Source organism: Sphaerodactylus townsendi, linkage group LG06 (genome assembly GCF_021028975.2).
Source record: "Sphaerodactylus townsendi isolate TG3544 linkage group LG06, MPM_Stown_v2.3, whole genome shotgun sequence".
In the NCBI taxonomy this organism is placed as follows: domain Eukaryota; kingdom Metazoa; phylum Chordata; class Lepidosauria; order Squamata; family Sphaerodactylidae; genus Sphaerodactylus; species Sphaerodactylus townsendi.
Genome location: NC_059430.1, coordinates 19,383,361 through 19,398,685, shown reverse-complemented (window position 1 = coordinate 19,398,685; position 15,325 = coordinate 19,383,361).

Below are 15,325 nucleotides of genomic sequence, written 5' to 3'. Positions count from 1 at the left end.
TAAGGCCAAAGTAAATGTAAGATAATTCTCACAGGCAGAAAAGAAAAGGGACAATGTGTACTCTCCAAAAGATAATCACTGTATTTAAAAGTTAATTCGAGTCCAGTAGTACTTTGGAGACCCAAACCAACATTCAGGGTCTAAGCTTTCAAGAGTCAACGCTCCCGGGGTCAGCTAAGAATTGGAATGGAGATCACAGGGTTTTTATATCTCTGTAAGAAGGTGGGAGGGATGTTGCAAAACAGGGAGGCTAACATACAACGCACACATTAATCACCTTCATTAGAGCAGAAGAGGAATCATAGAGTGGGAAGAGACCCCAAGGGACATCAAGTCCAACCCTCTGCATTGCAGGAACACGTAATTAAAGCACTCCTGACAGATGGCCATCCAGCCTCTCTTTAAAAACCTCCAAAGAAGGAAACTCCACCACACTCCGAGGCAGCGCATTCCACTGTCGAACAGTCGAACAAGCATGGGATTTGTCACTGGTAACCAAGATCAAGTTAATTCATGAAGGAGGGAGATTAGCAAGGCCAAGGAAAGTTACATGTCTCCTACTGCATAGAACTTGACATCTTTCAACAACTCTTCAGGCACCTTTAGCTCCCTATTCTCTTCATTTGCCATAGTCTCGCCTGACTACCACAACATTTGCCTTTCCAAGGACTGTAACTCCCCTATGAGGACTGGGGTGTCCCTCTCCCTTTCCCTCCTCCCAGCAACAGCATAGTTGGGGGGGACGAAGCCAGTGGTGGGATCCAAAAATTTTAGTAACAGGTTCCCATGTTGTTGGGATTCAAACTGTGGCATAGCGCCCATGGGGCTGGGCAGGGCACGACGGGGGCGTGGCTGGGCATTCTGGGGGCGGGGCATTCCTGGGTGGGGCTGTGGCAAGGTCCTTGGGCAGGAAACGAATGCACGCAAGCACAGGCTGCCACACACGCCGGTGCACCTCCTGCTAGACTGCTTCAAGTTCTGCGCGCTACTGCTGAGAGGAGGGGCGTAACTAAGGCAAAAACCACGTGGCAAAATCACCAATTAGTAACCCTCTCTCGGCACACACAAATCATTAGTAACCTACTCTTGGGAACCTGTGAGAGCCTGCTGGATCCCACCTCTGAACAAAGCCATGCACTGCAAAATGAAACATCTCTTCTGTGCAATTGAGCCTCCCCTACCTCCTAGCAGCAGTTGAATTGGAGGAATGGGGCATGTGCACTGCAGAACAAGCCATCTCTGCCGGGCAACTGAGCTTCCCCCAAACCTTACCAGCAGCCTAATTGGGGGAACAGGGTGCATGCAGCATACAATGAGCCATCTCTGTTGGGCAATTGGGTCTCCCCCACCTCCTAGCAGCAGCCTATTTGAGGGGAGGGAAGACATGCATGCTGCCATCTCTGCCAGGCAACTGAGCCTTCCCCATCTCCTGCTGTTGCCCCCCACCCCTTTGCCTGCTGCCTAGGGCTCCCGCCCTTGCTAGAACCAGCCCTGATGATACCAGTTGCAGTCTCATTAGTTACTATCATGGCAATTAATTCGATATAGAGTGGATTAATTGGTGCTGACAGTAATTAATCTAGCCCAAGCCACGGGAACAGACTTCTGCAAAAACACACACGGAGCGAGCCAGGGAGAAGGGGTGTACAAGACGGCTTCCCAAAGCGAGAAGTTTTGCTGGTGCATTTCTCTGATTGCTGCATTTTATATTGCCAAAAGCAAGAAGCCCCCGTACTGATAATGCACAAATGAGGAGGCGCAGTAATTAAGCAAAACAAGACTTAGCTTCTGCCAAAATCACGAAAGAATTTCCAGGGGAAAAAATAATATAAGGAATAAAAAAAATGAGACCCATCTAAAGAATGAGGGATTTCATGTGTCCCAGGAGGAAATGACATTGAAATAGGGATTGTGGGTGGAAGTGTAACCCCCATGCTCAGAATGGGTTGACCAGGTGGAGACTCTGTAAAGGATTCAATGGTGTTGATGAGCGGGTCAGCCGCCTGGCCTTGACTACATTCCACAACCCAGGCGATGGGCCAGCTTCTGCGGCGGAGACCTTATCTCTGCGAGAGAGATGAGACCTCCGTTCCCATGGGAATCCGGGAGGGGGGATGGGATGGACAGAGTTATAACCTGTGCTTCTGGCGGGAGACTTTATTCCTGCCACGTCGTGTACGTGAGCTTTTCTGGGGATGTCTGAATAAACGGTCTTTTACACCAAAAAAGCCTTTTATTTCTGCTTCTATGGAATTCCTTACATTGTGGCAGGAATCCTAGTTCATCTATCTTCCTAGTGCAGTGGACCTCTGGTGTCTCGGCATGGAGAGGTTGAATATTCCTGTGGAAGGTGCGGTAGCCCCAAAGAGGGCTCGAGCTTTCCCTTCTGGATTGGAGAACCGGCGGGAGAAGCGGGTCTGCTGGTAACTATTCCCGATCCTCATATCGACCGAGGAGTCTTCCCTTACTCCGTTGGGACGGGGCGAGGAAGGCGATCATGGGGACTTACATGAGTAGTTTGGAAGCTGTCTATGGATCGGCGCCGCAATGGATCCGGATATCTGCCGTTCCGATATGGATTACAGAGCCTGAGGTGCCTGTTAGATTGCCATTGGGCACGATGTCCTCACGGTTCAGAACCAGAGAGGAATCCGAAGAAAGCCTGCATTCCCATCCGGATCTATTCCCCCTCCCATCAAAGAGAGCTGGGATGAGGAAGTGGGCGACGCGAATGCCCAAGAAGCATGGGCCACGTGAAGCCAGCTATGGGAAGGAAGGCGAGAGCAGCTGCAGCAGAGAAAGCGTGAAAACCTGCAAAGAGACCGGGAACAGCAACGAGAAATCCAACTCGAATTGGACCGGGTGCGAAGCGGCGCAGCGGCAATATGTGCAGAACCTATCAGTCCATGATAAAAGAGTCCTGGAACACTCCAAACTGGACTTACAGCATCAACGGCGTTCCGGGCCTGCGTGCGCAAAGTGAACTAACTGCAGCTGTTCAACGAGATGAACTGGCCAAACTGGAACGAGAGAAAGCAGCTTTGCATGCGCACCGGGATGCATTGACTCGCAGGAGAGCCTTGGAGAGGGAACTGGAAGAAGCAGCAGAACAGGATGCCCCAGAAGTTGGAGTCACGCTGTCACTGGTACAGCCAATGCCAGAGGGGCCCGACAGCTACTGGGTCCTGCTACTTTCGGCGCATCTGCCACCTTCCAAGGACCGGCTCCCGCAGGCACCAGAGCGGCACGGCGTTGGTACCCCACCTCCACCGACATTCCACGGCCCCCCTGCGCGCTGCCTCAACCCTGCGCCAACCGCCGCCTTTCCAGCCCAGTACGCCAAGAAGGCGTGGAGAGGGATATTACAGACCTCCAATACCTGCCCATTTCTTCGGATGGGACCGGCTTCCAAACTTCCCTGGCAAAAATATCCCTACAACTTCGATGCCCACATGGAGGGATCACTATGGCGCATTTATATACGGTCTGAGCAGCGAAAAAATACGGGACATCGGTTCCGTCTTGGATGGGGCATGGCAGCCCGACTGAAGTTTGTGACTCTTTTGAATCCTGCGTAAGATGAGGATATACTTCTCGCCACGGTGCGGCATGTTCCTCCAAGCCTTCTTTAAGGGCTGGCTTCCAAGATCCGGGATTGCTGAAAATGAAACCATCCGCTACCATCAAATCTATTCAGCAAGGCAACATTTCGTTTTGCAGGAATTTGCCCGTGAATTTAGATCTGCGGCAACGGCTGCTCGACTCTGCAGAGTGGCCTGAGCGCGATAAGAATGTAAATACTGCCAGGGATGCTGTCAATGGTAAGCTGCGCAAAATTTCGTGAAAGCGATTGTTCTAATTAGGATGCCCCGCTTTTATTGCTGATTGGATGCGACTTGGGATCCCAGGTGGCGTCTCGTTTGGAGTACAGCTTCGTGCAGGGGGGCATGCGCCCAAAAACCGCCTTCTGACCTCAACGGCTCGACTCCCCAAGTCAAGCCTCCAGCAGCCTCTACCGAGACCGGTACCTCAAGCGCCCGTCGCCCGTCTGGGATTGTGTCTTTACTCGCGGAGGAGGACCCGGGTCATCTAGTCAGTAACTGCCCAAAAGAAACAGCAAGCCAACTTACGGCCCGCGCGCCTTTATGTAAAGCCACCGCTTTTCTTTGCGTCTGCGCGCGCCAAATCCGGGCGCTTTAGCCTCAACGTTCTCGTAAGGCGGAAAGTTACCGGCAAGGTAACCCAGAGGAGGGGGAAGCAGCTGTTTGCCTCTCTTCAGCCCCATGGATATGGGTTCGACTCCAGATGGTCGGTGAAATTTGAAGGCAGAAGCTCCGATACTGATTCAAGCGTTTCTGGCCAACCTCGCTAAGCATACTCGTCGTATTATATTACCTTCAGCCCTTTGTAGATTCTGGGTGCTCCCATTGTTTAATCAGGCCCCAGGTGGGCGGAGATGAACTAGGTCTAGAACCGAAGTCCCCTGGCTAAGCTTCCATGCTGTTCACCCAAATGGGCCGACAGCGGTCCTCTTCGGGATCGAAAAGGGACGCGACCCCGGATTCAAAAGCATAACCCGGTTCTCAGCCTCATTTCGCTGACCATTGGGAGAAAATTGAAGTTTTATTCCTGGCGCCAGTATCTAAACACTCACATGATTGCAGGCATGCCATGGTTAAGTTGCCAGTTGCATGAACCAAAAATTCATTTGGAAAGAAAGGATCTTGGAATTCACTGAAAGCCCTCCCTGGCGGAGAATCGCACTTGAATTGGGGGAAAACTTCGGCTTCTCCTGACATACCCCCCCCAGGCTTCATATCAGCGATGCATCGCACTTCTAATTGCTCCCGATTCACTACCGACATTTCCACCCGGCTTACCAGGAAGTTTAGAAGGCCAGAGTATTTCAGAGGGCAAGAATCACGATCGAATTGCCACCCCATAGCAGGGCCCACTGACTGCGAAATCGTGACCGGCCAGGAGCATAACTGCCCAAAAGGTAGAATCTACCGCATGAGTCCCAATAAGGGAGAAGGAGCTACCGTGCGCTTCTTGAATAAGGAACCTAAGCTTCATGCGAGGTTCATACGCCGCGAGCTACCGCAAACACACATGCTGCCTTTCCTGTATTGTTTGTAAAAAAAAGGATGTGGGTCTTTACTGGCTCTGCACAGATTATCATCGAGAGGACTCACATGCGGTCTCCACTGTCCAATAAATACCGCTTTGCCATTAATCAAGGACCTTTTAGAAAGGTCACTGGAGCCAAAGGGGCGCGTTTCACTAAGGACGGGACTTTGAGAGAAGCTTTACTACAGGAGTCCAGAATTGGCGGGAGGCTATGAACATTTGACTGCATTTAACACAGTAAATTTGGACAGTTTGAGTGCATTCTAATAATGCCATTAAATTGTTAAGTTAGGGGCCCCTCGAACTTGTATGGCCCTTATCAGCAGAAAGTTCTCCATGATTTATTATGCCACAAAGGGGAGTAAGGTAGGTGTACTTAGATGGCGCTTTTAATTTATTCACAGGCCATGGAAGGAAGCATGGAAGCATTGGTTCGGGAAGTATTGCAAAACGCTGTGGCTCAACAAATCCCTCCTTTGCCAAACTTTCTAAAATGCTGTTTCCACCAAACCTCGATCGACTATTTGGGTTGAGGATCTACCGAGGAATAAAATGGATCCTGCTAAGATTGATGCAGGTCCCTCCAATGTGCCTGCTACCAATCCGAGAAAAGGAACTCCAATCTTTCCTTAGGAACTAATTTCTATCGTGACTTTATAGCAATTTAATTTGCTTTGAACTGACTCTCCCACTTCCACAGACCTGCTACGCACTAAGGGTGCAAGATCCCTGGCGCTGCCAAGCCGGGGCCCCCCTTTCCTGGTCTAAAATTGTCCAGACAATACCTTTCAGCGCCAAAATCTCGGCTTTTACATACCGGTAATCATCACCGAAAACACCCTGACCCAGACTTCTCCGCTTTAGCCAGGTTCACGTGGGATGCCTCGGACAATAGCCGGCTTTGGGGCAGCCCCTATTGCAGAAATAAAAGATGATAGGCTGGTTCGTGTCTTATTTATCAAAGAAATTCTCGGTGCTGAGCTCAACTGGACTGTAGGGGATAAAGACTCGCGTGACCATCAAAGTAGCACTTTCCACTTAAAATACCACTGGCTGGAGGGCTAAACACCTTTCAAGTTTGGTCGGATCACGAACTTTCGGCGTATCTCCACCCCCCCTCAAAGATGTCAGCGAAGCAACTCCGTTTGGGCGTTCTTTTCGTTTCGCTTTCACTGTCCATTTTCCCGGAAAAAACCAATAAACTAGCTGATCGCTCTCGCCCTACCGAGGAAGGGGGTGGAGCTGCCTTACCGGACATTCAGCACTGTTCTCTCCCCTCCCAATTGGGGCTGGCTGTCACCCGATCTCAGACATCCACTCCTCCTTCTCTACCAGCCTGGTTCTCACCTTTCCTGGGAACTTCGAGGAAGCGGGGCTACGAGCCACCAGCGGAGGAAGGTGACTCCCAATTAGCCTGGAGAATGGTGTTTTGGCGGCGAAGTTGTTGGTGATGCCTCCCCTCGTGGCAGGTTCTCGAGGCCTATCATGATGCCAGCTCGGCTGGACATTTGGCTTCCTAAAACTCTGCATTTGGCCATGCGTCAATTTTGGTGGTAGCGATCGCCAAGGACATTGAAGACATATATATTAAAGGTTGCTCTGTTTGTCGCGGCGGAAAAGCCAAGAAGCGTTCGGGAAAACCCATGGTCTGTTGAAACCTCTCCGGGTGGCTCCCGCCCTTGGGAAGTCATCTCCATGGATTTTTTTATTGCGGATTTGCCAGAAAGTCAGAGGCAACGGTCTTGTAATGGTGGTGGTGGACTTATTTTCTAAACAAGCCCATTTCATCCCATGTGCTTCCATCCTCGGCTTCCTAAGTTAGCGCGCTGCCTGTTCATTCAGCATATTTATCGTCTACACTCCGCCCCGTTAAGGTGGTCTCCGACCAGCGGAGCTAATTCATTTCAAAGTTCTGGAAAGCTTTTCTGGGTTTGTTGGGGGCCGCCCGGTGATTACGCTACCGCGTTCAAAGTGGCCGGTGAAGTCGAGCGAGGCGAACCTGAGCGTATTTACGTTGTTACACCAACTACCACCAAGACAATTGGTGCGGTAAATTCCGTTTCAAGAATAAGCCTATAATAATGCGGTTCATAGCGGTACAAAAAAACGCCGAATTGTGTCTGGTCGGGTCCTTCCCTCCGTTGCGCAGCTACTCGCGGAAGCGTTGAACCCTCGAGTTTCAGCAGTGGATTTCATCTCTGGCGGTGGAAAATGGTCCAGACTGCCTTACAGCAGGCTAAAGACTCCCAAAAACTTCAAGCGGAGAAGCACCGCTCGGATTTCCCTTTGGGTGTGGGCGCCTGGGGGTAGTTGTCTACAAAAAATATCAGAGACGTGCATAAATTTTCAAAACTAGGCAAAGATTCGTGACCTTTTCAGTTTACTAGAGTGATTAATGATGTCACTGCCCGATTGGACTTGCCTAATTCTCTAAGTAATATCCATCCTGTCTTCCATTCCAGTTTACTCAAGGAGGCTCCCGTTTCCGATGCCTGGCACGACCCGCCGGAGAGACCCCCACCGACTATAATTGATGGCCACAAGCATTACGAAATTGACGCCATCCTGGACTCTCGTTTTAATCGCAAACGCTTGCAATATTTAGTCTCTTGGGTGGGGTATTCCTCTGGGTATAATCAATGGGTTTATTCCGAAAATATTGACGCCCCCGCCCTCATTTCTGCTTTCCATCGCACCTTTCCGCACAAACCTGGGGGGGAGAAGTCTTTTTTAAGGGAGGCAGAGTGTAAAGGATTCAATGGTGTTGATGAGCGGGTCAGCCGCCTGGCCTTGACTACATTCCACAGCCCGGGCGATGGGCCAGCTTCTGCGGCGGAGACCTTATCTCTGCGAGAGAGATGAGACCTCCGTTCCCATGGGAATCCGGGAGGGGGGATGGGATGGACAGAGTTATAACCTGTGCTTCTGGCGGGAGACTTTATTCCTGCCACGTCGTGTACGTGAGCTTTCTAGGATGTCTGAATAAACGGTCTTTTACACCAAAAAAGCCTTTTATTTCTGCTTCTATGGAATTCCTTACAGACTCAAAGCAGCAAAAGGCTGCAGAGCTCTTTGGAGGAGACAAGGCTACCAGACTCAGACCTTGATTTCTATAAGCCCTTAACACCTTTTTAAGGTAACTGCAATGTTGTTGGGAACTACTGGGAAGGTGGTAGTTTATTTTTTTTGCTATGTTGTAAATGTTGGAGTTTATTGTTTCAGGGTTTCTTTTTGTGGTTGTAATGGGTGAGAGTTCTCCTGGAAACCTTCATCATGTTGAATCCTGTTCATCAAGCCCTTGAAGTCTTCAGGAGCCAACCCACTTGCAGGAAGAATTGGACTTGGCAGTATCAGTAGACTGTAAATATAAGGACTTGAAAATGCAACCTGAACAGGACCTTGAAATGTGATGTTAAATGTTGATGTTATATGTTAAGAAAGTAAACCATTTTGTTTTTTTAAAAAAATTGTTGTTGCAAACTCATTCCACGTTCTGCACCACGGAACCCACAAGCTGAGGTTACAGAAGCAGCAGGGATGAGAAATTAAAAGTAAGTTCTAGAGGAGAGGTTGAGCCGTTGATAGATATGTGCCTGGGAGCTTGGTTAATTTCCCTCATTCAAAAAGGGGTTTTTTTTGTTATTAGGTTTTATAATATTTTGGGTTTTTTTACCGCTTCTTATAAAAATGAAACCAGTAGCATCAAAGGGAGGCAAGACTGCATCTTTAGAGGGTGGATTTGTTTCATTAGCATGTTAATTATGGTAATTACAAAACACTCATTTTTTTTGTAATGATTGTAATTCATAACGAAAGTTGCCCTGAGCTGGATAGGCCAGGCTAGCCCAATCTGATCAGATCTTTGACACTCAGCACGATCCACCTGGGTTAGTGTTTGGACGGGGAGACCTCCGAGGAACTCCACGGTGGCTACACTGAGGCAGGCTATGGCAGACCACCTCTGAACATCTCTTGCCTTGAAAGCCCTGTGGGGTTGCCATAAATGGGTTGCCACTAGATGGCACTTTCCACCACTGCCATAATGAAATATGCCAGTCTGTAAGTTGTTTGCAACTTGAGGAATCCATCCCGGCTTGTTCCACTGCCAAGGTTTCAATTGCTTGCAGTCCTTTGTTGGCCTCAGGAGCAAGGCAGGAGGACTCACAGGTTGCCTCTCCATCGGTGGCATAGCTGCCACGGAGACATGGGGGGACACAAAATAGCCCCCCCCCCACATGAGCAGCCTGGGAGTAGGAAGCATAAGAACATAATAACTAGCCTGCTGGATCAGACCAGAGTCCATCTAGTCCAGCACTCTGCTACTCGCAGTGGCCCACCAGCTGCCTTTGGGAGCTCACGTGCAGGATGTGAAAGCAATGGCCTTCTGCTGCTGCTGCTCCTGAGCACCTGGTCTGCTAAGGCATTTGCAATCTCAGATCAAGGAGGATCAAGATTGGGAGCCATAGATCAACTTCTCCTCCATAAATCTGTCCAAGCCCCTTTTAAAGCTATCCAGGTTAGTGGCCATCACCACCTCCTGGGGCAGCATATTCCAAACACCAATCACACGTTGCGTGAAGAAGTGTTTCCTTTTATTAGTCCTAATTCTTCCCCCCAGCATTTTCAATGAATGCCCCCTGCAGCTGAAGCATTTTCCACTACATCTCCATCCTGGTCCATGGAGTTCCCCAGCTTTGGGAACGCAGACCAGCTTCCTCTTCTTCCCACCCTAGCCCTTCCTTCTCTTTATACTGTGACAGCCCACTCAATCTTGCCCTCTTCACTACTCAGGGCATTGGGACCAGGAAGATTGGGGCCGGCCCTTGCTGGGCCACATTGGACGCTCCCCTTGTCCTGCTTCCTGTGCCCCACCCCATTTTTTATCTTCCTGCGGCCCCTCCTTCCTCCCTGGCCTTGATATTAAGGCCTGGCCAGTGTCAGGAGGTCTGTGGGCAGAGGTGGGATCCAGCCGGTTCTCACAGGTTCCCGAGTAGGTTACTAATTATTTGTGTGTGCCGAGAGGGGGTTACTAATTGGTGATTTTGCCACGTGATTTTTGCCTTAGTTACGCCCCTCCTCTCAGCAGTAGCGCGCAGAACTTGAAGCAGTCTAGCAGGAGGTGCACCGGCGTGCATGGCAGCCTGCGCCTGCATGCATTCATTTCCCGCCCAAGGACTGGCGCAGCAGCTGTGTCCTTGCCACAGCCCCGCCCAGGAAGGCCCTGCCCCCATTGTGCCCCGCCCAGCCCCATTGGCACTATGCCACAGTTTGAATCCCACCACCATGGGAACCTGTTACTAAAATGTTTGGATCCCACCACTGTCTGTGGGTCTCAGGGCTGCCTTCTTCCACTTCCCCTGTTAGCCTGGCATCATTCCCCTTCACACCACTCACACTTTGGTGGCCCAGCACTGCTCTCTCGCTTGGGTCCTGGCTTATCTTCCCCTTTTCACCTTGCTGCCTCCATGCCTTCTTCTGCCTGCCCCTGCACAATTTGGCTTGGATGGCTGGTGAATGGATGCTCCACAGGGTGTGTGTGTGTGTGTGTGTGGTTGCCACATCCAGTGACATTTCCCTGCCTCAGCTGGCAGCCATGGCCAGGCTCTGCACCATTGATGCTTATCCTGAGGAGTTGGGGAGCACTTCAGCCAGGCGGCTCACCGGAGTCCTGGGAGGCAGCATCCACCTTGGAGTTAGGGCAACCAGCTGTCCTGAGGCAAGGGCATTTTCAGCCACCGGTGGCTACTCTGTGGGTGAAACTGATTTTCCCCCAAGGGCATGGATGATTGTCTCACATCATTAAATGTCACCAGGGGTAGAGAACTGGAATTCGAAAGGGGTTGTGTGAAAATGCATCTATACAAATGGCTGCAGATACAGGCAGAGCAGTAACCATTATTGGTCAGACAGACAAAAGATGAACAACAAACAGTAAGACTTAAAACTCTACAATTTACTGGGTGATTCCTCATATATGAATGACTATTAATAATTTGCCATGATCTGGATGGCCCAAGTTAGCCCTATTTTACAGGAATTGGGAAGCTAAGCAGGGTTGGCCTTGGTTAGTGTTTGGATGGCAGTTCACCAAGGATTTCCAGGTTTTGCTACCCAGAGGCGAGCAATGGCAAATCACCTATGAATATCTCTTGCCTTGAGAATCCTATGGCTGATATTTGATGGCACTTTCTAACATTTATTCTTTGTCCATTGATATAATTGGTAGCTGAATCCAACAAGTTGATGGCACCAGCTGTGTGTAGGTGCGTGGGGGAATCTTTGAGGAAAGTGACCCAAGGAACAGGTAAGGTTGCCAGCTCTGAATTGCAAAATACCATGAGATCTTTACCACCTTTGTTTACAGTAGATTTTTCTGCTCAGAAATCCTCAAGGGCCAGAAAGTAAAAGTTTAACAATACGAGCACACGGAGTAGTCACACAGTCCTAGGATTTAGAAAGTTTAACAATACAAGCACCCGGAGTAGTCACACAGTCCTAAGATTTAGAAAGATATGAGGGAAAAGGTCTGGAATAGATCAGGGCGTTGCGGGATGGGCAATAATGACCTTTTCCTGAAGAAGGGTCCAGAGAAGCAGAGTTCAATGCCTGTATTGAGCTCCAAAGAGATGGGGTGAAGGGGAAGGAGGGAGATACACCACAACTGAACCAAAAGTCAGTCCAGAAAACACTGGGCACTGACTGCAAGGTGGGCAGGTAATTTATAGGAATTTATAGGAAAATTTGGCCCTCTAGCAATGTTAAGGAAACTTAATTTTTCTGGCGAAAGGAGGAGAATAAGAGGTGGACACTTTGCTTAATGACTCAAGCCCAGGGGGTGTCCAGAAATGATTAGATTCTAGGGTAAGTTGATTGAATCACAACTCTGGGACTTTTCTAATTTAAATGCTGGTGATCTTTCCCAGAGGTTAGGAAAAAGGAACATAGCATTAGTGTGTTGAAGAATAACTGAAATGAAATCTTGATGATATCAGTTAGCATATCCTTTGTTGGACCAGAGGCAGCTGCTTTGCAGTCCCAAGCTGGGGGTTGGTTTCCCAGCCATAAACTTTTGTCTTTCCTGATTGCATTAGGAAAGGTGAGACTGGCTGTTGTGCATTTCAATGACTGACAGAGAGATGGGCCCAGGCAAGTTTTACCCTATCAGTACCATTGACCCAGCATAGGAGATGGCATCCATCTTTGGCCTGTACTTCTAGGTTACCACATAGGGAAGGTTTGACAGGTAGAGACACCGTTTTCCTAAAAACACCTGCCCATCCCACCTAAGATCTGTGTGGTAACAGTGGAACCTTAGGAGACCAGGATTTGGTGAGGGAAGGGAGTACAAGAGCCAGCGTGGTATAGTGGTTAACAGTGGTGGATTCTAATTCAGAGAACTGGGTTTGATTCCCTACTCCTCTGCATGAAGCTTGCTGGGTGACCTTGAGCCAGTCACAGTTCTCTCAGAACTCTCTCAGCCCTACCTACCGTCAAGGTGTTGGTTGTGAGGAGAGGAAGGGAAAGAGTTTGTGCGCTGCTTTCAGACTCCCTCAAGGTGGCAAACAGTGGTGTATAAATCCAAACTTTTATCCTCTTCTTCTTCTTCTTCTTCAATAAGATAATATGATGCCATAGAGTCTCCTTCCAAAGCAACCATTTTCTCCAGGTCAACTGATCTCTGTTGCCTGGAGATCTTTGGTAACCCCAGGAGATATCCAGCCACCATGTGGAGGTCAGCAGCCCTAGTAACAGCTTCATAAACAACCAGGCTAATAAACAACCAGTTTTCTGCTGATGATGGATGAACAGGTAGTGAGCTGAATCAGTGGGTGTTCCAACACCCCGCCTTCCTGCCTCACTCATAAACAACCATTTACAATATGTTTGTTTTCTATGGACCTAGGGGTTATTTCTTTACAGTCTGGCAAAGTTTCTTTTCACCTTCCCTACAGAGCTGGCAACTAATCTCCCTCCCTCCCCTTATATCACCTGATGAAGCCATTTGCCAGCTTAAAATGACTTATTTCCATCTCCAATTATTCCTGCATTTTATATCCTGCGGAGAGGGATTAATAAGCAAAACTAACTATGACTTTTATAATGCCAAGCGAAAACCAATGATAGCACTAATTTCACCCTGGTTATCTCTGTAATTGTTATTTTTGGTTGTAAATAATGCTACTTGATGCTATAATGCATCCAGAGTTACTAATTTCTCTCCGTAGATGATACAACATGTTCCCTTCCACTTATTATTTATATCCCTGCTGCGAAAGCTACATTCTGCCTAATTGTTTCCCTTGTTTTCCAAATAACCTGATACAAATAGCTTTGCTCAAATGGTTGAACGCCACTTGGAAAACATGATGTCCTGATATAATAGCATGGATTTATTGTGTCATTACTTCAGGGTGATTGCTTTCCACCCAACTGAAATTTACAACATTATTGTTCAAAATAAATTACATGACTTGGGGGAGAAAATTTGTGGTTCAAATCAGCCTGTACTCAGAAAAAAGCGCTGGAAGGGGGAGAGGGCGGGAAAAACCTTGATGAAATTAGGTTCAAGAGTAAATTTACAAATTATGTGGATGATTTTGATTAAAAGATACCAGGTAGTGTCCTAGCATTGGCTGGAGAAAGTTCCTTCAGTCTGTGGAGAATTCTGCTAGCCTACATGGGTCTTTTGTTGGAGGAAGAGCCATTTGAGTTGAAGGAAGTTTCATTAGGTTGGAGGAAAGTTTCACAGTTGGTTTAGTAGGGTGGTTGGATGTAAGCCACTGGATCCAAAAGTGGTTGGGGAATAATCTGTGTCAGGGTAGAAAGAAGACAGAACGTGGTGGATATAGCCATGGCGGCCAAGAGTCTCCATGGGCCCTAAGTAAAGATTATCACTGGGGCTCCCACCCTTGATCCAGAACACCCTGTTGTGAAAGGGCGATTCCACACGTGAGTAAAATAGGTTCGACCCAGTTCCCTGAGAAGGGTAAATTTCCGCTCAAATCCCAGGGCTCGGGCTTCATTGTTGTTCCCCTCACTGCAAACCTGTAGCTTGATCCCAGCTCTGGAGGGCGTGAATCCATTCTGTGCCTTCTTCGCCCGGCCTCCCGTTCCGATTGGTTACTGCTCTACTCTGCGCCGACGCTTATGTCTATCCCCACACACGCTATAAAAAAAAAATTGCCACAAAGGAATGGAGGGATCTAAGGTATGCTTTGATTGGCCGCTGATTGATACGCGGAAATTGTGCCGGCCGTTTGTGCAACCAGCCATCGCTTCGAATGCAAGAAAGAAGAGGGGGAAAAAATTAGGCGCGATTTTCACCACGGCAGTTCTCCAGCTGTATGCATGCCCGAAACACTCAGCTGTGATTGGCTGAATGGGAGACCAGAGATTCCACACTTTACTGGAATCGAGCTGAGTTCGAGCGTGGTTCCCTGAAAAAGTAGTAGTTCCCAACTGAGTCGGTAATTTGACCATTACATCGGGCGGCTTTCGGTACAAAACCAGCTGTCGCATCCTGTAGTGGTTGTGCCAGCGACCTTCGAACGCAGCTCGAACTTAGGTCGATAACACAAGTGCGGAATCAACCAAAGAGTGTTAAAATGTGTTCTTCTCTGACCTTGTAGAAATGTCCTACTTTGAATAATTTATTTACAGAGTCCTCTCTCTTAGTCTGTATCATTCCTAAGGTTGACAACTCCAGGTTGGGAAACTCCTGGAGCTTTGGGGGTGGAGCTTTGGGAGGACAGTGTTGTGCCCCTGGACTGTTCAATAATAAGACTCTGTATTCAGTTGATTTCTTTATTATGAAACAGCATCTGGGATAAGCTTTTAGACTTCTGTTGCCAGAATAAAGCATAACCAGCAGCCACCATTATATGCCATGTCATCTTCCATGTCACCCCACCACACCGCTAACTACCAATTCCCAAGGGGGGGAGGGCATTCTTCTAGTCCAGTGGTCCAGAGAAGAAGAAACCGCTCCGCTCCACTGGAGTCAAAAGAACTACAATCCACACTACTGACACAGCTACAACAGCAGGTGTTCACCGAGCCGGATACAGCATTGCCCGGAAAACATAAGCACAGCTGGAATGAAGAAAGCGTTCCCCACTATCCCGGGAGACATGTCTCCTGTCAGGATCAAACACGGGCTGATCGCTAACAGACAGGGATTGTGAGTACAATGCCA